Source organism: Perognathus longimembris, chromosome 3 (genome assembly GCF_023159225.1).
Source record: "Perognathus longimembris pacificus isolate PPM17 chromosome 3, ASM2315922v1, whole genome shotgun sequence".
NCBI lineage: Eukaryota > Metazoa > Chordata > Mammalia > Rodentia > Heteromyidae > Perognathus > Perognathus longimembris.
In genome coordinates this window covers 74,569,565-74,574,927 of record NC_063163.1, presented here as the reverse complement: position 1 = coordinate 74,574,927, position 5,363 = coordinate 74,569,565, and the positions used below count along the sequence as shown (strand labels likewise).

Here is a 5,363-nt window from a genome sequence, read left to right as displayed (position 1 = left end):
ATGGATCAAGGACCTCAACATCAGACCTGAATCCTTGAAACTACTGAAGGACAGAGTAGGAAAGACACTAGCACTTATAGGCACAGGAAGGAACTTCCTGAATAGAGTCCCAGGGGCACAACAAATAGGGGAAAACTCAACAAATGGGACTACTACAAATTAAAAAGTTTCTGCACAGCTAAGGTCATAGCCACCAAAATAGAAAGACAGCCAACCATATGGGAAAGGATATTTACCAGCACAGCAACAGACAAAGGCCTGATATCTGTCATCTACAGACAACTCAAAAAACTAAACCCCTCCAAGCCCAATAAACCTATTAGGAAATGGGCAAAAGAGCTAAAGAGAGACTTCACAAGAGAAGATATAAAAATGGCAAAGAAACACATGAGGAAATGCTCAACATCCCTGCTAGTAAAGGAAATGCAAATAAAAACAACCCTGAGATACCACCTCACCCCAGTTAGAATGGCCTATACTCTGAACTCAGGAAACAACAAATGCTGGAGGGGCTGTGGGGAAAGAGGAACCCTTCTCCATTGTTGGTGGGAGTGCAAATTAGTACAACCACTTTGGAGAACAGTATGGAGGTTTCTCAAAAAACTCAATATAGACCTACCCTATGACCCAGCCATACCACTCTTAGGCATCTATCCTAAACAGCAAAACCCAAGATATCAAAAAGACATTTGTACTTCCATGTTTATCGCGGCACAATTCACAGTAGCCAAAATATGGAAACAACCCAGATGCCCCTCCACAGACGAATGGATCCAAAAAATATGGTACTTATACACAATGGAATACTACATAGGGATTAGGAATGGTGAAATATTGTTATTCGCAGGGAAATGGTCAGAACTCGAACAAATAATGTTGAGTGAGACAAGCCTAGAACACAGAAAACAAAGGGGCATGATCTCCCTGATATATGACTGTTAACAAAGGGAGACGGAGAGACAGTAGAGACCAAGTCTGTGAACACTGTATGTGTGCTTGATACATTGCATATTGCATATGTGTCTACCTGACCTAGACAAGGGATGGAAAAACAGGTTGTAAGATATCACAAGAAATGTACACACTGCCCTACTATGTAACTGCACCCTCTTTGCACAACACCTTGTAAAAAAAATTTATGTTCAATTAATAATAAAAAAAATATTAAAAATAAATCAAGATCCATGGGGCTGGGAATATGGCCTAGTGGCAAGAATGCTTGCCTTGTATACATGAGGCCATAGGTTCGATTCCTCAGCACAACATATACAGATAATGGCCAGAAGTGGCGCTGTGGCTCAAGTGGCAGAGTGCTAGCCTTGAGCAAGAAAGAAGCCAGGGACAGTGCTCAGGCCCTGAGTTCACGGCCTAGGCCTGGCCAAAAAAAAAAAAAAAAAAAAAAAAAAATCAAGATCCATCTTTCTGCTGCATCCAAGATACACATCTATCCAACAAAAGTAAATATTTTCTAAAAGTGAAAGGCTGGAATCAAGTCTACCAAGCAAATGGCCCCCATAAGCAGGCTGGAGTTGCAATCCTAGTATCAGATAAAATTGACTTCAAATTTAAAAAGTTAAGAAAAGACAAAGAAGGCTACTACATACTAACAAAGGGATCTCTCCTACAGGAAGATATAACCATCCTAAATATCTACACACCAAATACAGGAGCACCCAACTTCATCAAACAAACACTACTGACTAAAAACACTCATAGACCCAAACACATTGATAGTTGGGGATGTCAACACTCCACTGTCACCTCTGGACAGATCAACACGCCAAAAAATGAACAAAGAAACCACAGAAGTAAACAATTGCATAGACCAACTAGACTTAACTGACATCTACAGAATATTCCATCCAGCAACATCAGAATACACATTCTTTTCAGCAGCACATGGAACATTCTTCAGAATATATTACATCTTAGGGCACAAAGAAAATCTGTACAAATTCAGAAGTATTGAAATCATTCCCTGCATTCTCTCAGACCACAATGGAATAAAATTAGAGTTCAATTCATACAGCCACCACAGAAAATCCTACAATTCTTGGAGGTTAAGCAACACACTGCTGAACCATCAGTGGGTCACTGAAGATATTAAAACAGAAATTCAAATGTTTATGGAATTCAACCAAGATGAGTACACAAAGTACCAGCTCCTTTGGGACATAGCAAAGGCAGTACTCAGGAAAATTTATATCTCTGAGTACATACACCAACAAACTGGAGAAACAGCAACTCAACTTAAGGAAGCACTTTAATCTCCTTGAAAGAGAACAACAAGCCAACCCCAAGTCAATAGACGAAAGCAAATAATTAAAATCAAGTAAGAATTAAATAATTTAGAGGACAAAAAACATCGAAAGAATCAACAAAACAAAGAGTTGATTCTTTGAAAAAATCAACAAGATAGACAAACCCCTAGCAAACCTGACCAAAAGACGAAGGCAGCACACTCAAATAAACAAGATCAGAGATGAAACAGGTAACATCACCACAGAAATAACCAAAATTCAGAACACAATAAGGGACTATTTTGTAAACCTTTATGCCAACAAATATGAGAACTTGGAAGAAATGGATGATTTCCTAGCAAAAGTTGATATCCCCAAACTCAACCATGAAGATTTAAACCTTCTAAACAGACCCATATCCAGCATTGAAATGGAAACGGCAATAAATGATCTCCCATCCAAGTAAAGCCCAAGTCTAGACGGATTCACAGCAGAATTCTACAAGGCCTTCAAAACAGAACTCACACCAATATTTCTCAAACTCTTCAATGAAATTGAAAGAGAACGTTCACTACCAGACACATTCTATGAAGCCAGTATAACCCTCATCCCAAAACCAGGCAGGGACTCATCATGGAAAGAGAACTTAGACCGATTTCCCTGATGAACATTGATGCAAAAATTCTCAAGAAAATTCTGGCCAGTCGACTTCAACAGGTCATCAAAAAAATCATACACCGTGCGCACTCGGGCCTCGGCCTCTGGTGCCGCGCCCCTGCAGCCCCGTGTCCTGCCATTGGGCGCAGGGACGGGCCCATGGGCTCCATCCAGGCCTGGGGTTGCCTCCTGGTGTTGGTCGCCCCTCTCCCCATCGGGTCTGGCAGTGAGTCCAAAACTCCCTACCGGGAAGACCTTCCACCACTGCCTGAGTACAAACTGAGATCCTCTAAGATACCGGAGGAAGTGGATGATGCTTATCTCATTTGAGTGCAAGGATTGCCTTGGTTGTGCACTGTAGAAGATGTACTTAACTTTTTCTCAGACTGCAGAATCCGAAATATTGAGAAAGGAATACATTTCCTCTTAAATAGAGATGGGAAACGAAGGGATGCCTTAATTGAGATGGAGTCAGAGCAGGATGTGCAGAAAGCCTTAGAAAAGCACTGGATGTACATGGGCCAGCGGTATGTGGAAGTCTATGAGATAAATAATGAAGATGTAGATGCCTTAATGAAGAACCTGCAGGTCAAATCATCGCCTGCAGTAAATGACGGTGTGGTTCGTTTGAGAGGACTTCCTTATAGTTGCAATGAGAAAGACATTGTAGACTTCTTTGCAGGACTGAATATAGTAGACATTACTTTCGTGATGGACTATAGAGGGAGAAGAAAAACAGGGGAAGCCTATGTGCAGTTTGAAGAACCAGAAATGGCCTCCCGAGCTCTTTTGAAACACAGGGAAAAAATGGGCAACCGATACATAGAGATTTTTCCAAGCAGAAGGAATGAAGTTCGAACACATGCTGGCTCTCATAAGGGAAAGAAAATGGCATATTCTCCTACTACTAAGTACATAACTGAGCCAGAAATGGTATTTGAAGAACATGAAGTAAATGAGGATATTCAACCTATGACCACTTTTGAAAGTGAGAAGGAGATGGAATCGCCTAAAGAGAAGTCAGAAAAACTTCCAGAGACTGTGGATTTTGGAACTACGCCTTCAATGCATTTTGTCCACATGAGAGGATTGCCTTTCCAAGCCAATAACCAGGACATTATAAATGTTTTTGCTCCGCTGAAGCCTGTGAGGATCACCATGGATTACAGCTCCAGTGGGAAGGCCACCGGAAAAGCAGATGTGCACTTTGATACCCACGAGGACACTGTTGCGGCTATGTTCAAGGACCGCTCCCATGTCAAGCATAGATATATTGAGCTCTTCCTAAATTTATATCCAAAAGGGAAATAAGACTTCCATGGACTTCAGATGATAAGGGTGAAGCGAGAAGCATGTCATTTGCACGTCATCCTTGGACATGGGATATTAAGTTCCAGTTTATTGGCAGCAACTACTAGAGAAAGGATTTGAGGATTTTGGATTTATTGTTTATAAGAAAAATTCATGATGCATTGTTTAAAAAGATAGTTTGGAATTATGAAATAGACTACAAATTTAAACATCTGTTGAAACTGTCCAGGATCTGGTTAAGAAAATATGGTCTTTATTTTACATAATTAAACAGGTTTTTTTTTCCCTTAGAGGAATTGCTACCAGTTGTAAAGATTATATATGAGCACAATACTTGAAAGTTTTTTTCCTCCCATTTCAAAAGTAATTGTTCAAGGTTTTGTTTTTTGCCTATGAATTGAGAGCTCTGGTATAAAACTTCTCATGTAAAATAATGATTTATTATAGCCAAACACCAACACAAGAGAAGATTTCAGATCTTTAAACAAGTATGGTCTGGCAAAATAGTTTTAGTTTTAGCTGTATTTGATTGCATAAATAGGGGTAGGAATGTTACCAAACAAAATACAAAAAAAAAAAAAAAAAGAACCAGGTTAGTGAGTGCTAATAACAACTTGGCAGTCTTCTGTTTTTATAGTTTTGTCTTTCTAAGCCTTATGCTGAAGGCATTTAACATGGATGCCCGTCAATTGTGGGAGAAGTCTAGTCTCAGAAGCTGTCTGAGTGACCTTTTGGTTTGGGGGGAACTGTTAGAGTGTTTATTAGTCTAGGAATTGTGTAAAGTGATATATCAAGGCAGACCAGCCTGGTAAAGACAAAATGGCTTCACTTGAATTTAAACCAGCTCTAGAAAAGAAAAAATGGCCCCCAATATGTATAACAGGTCCTGGTTAGGAATACTGTCAGATCTCCAAAGTTTATGGAGGAATGCAGAGTTGAGGGGCTGGGAATTGTAAGTCACGTCAATGTGATGTTCAAGGAGAGAATTTCACATTGGAGAAGGCCAAGGAGAGTCTGAGACAGGAAATGAGGAAGGAAAAGGAGGAGTGAAGGTACAGTCAAAAGTAAGTATGTTGAAGGAGTAGGAGGAGAGTAAAGAGGTAAATCTCAGAGAGTATTAGATGGAAATTTTTAAATTTCAAAATTAAGGGTAAA

General features: G+C 39.9%; 1 pseudogene; it reads left to right on the top strand.

Annotated features, from left to right (window-relative positions):
• Positions 1–3,056: 3,056 nt before the first annotated feature.
• Positions 3,057–5,057, top strand: LOC125347699 (annotated as a pseudogene).
• The last annotated feature ends 306 nt before the right edge of the window (positions 5,058–5,363 follow it).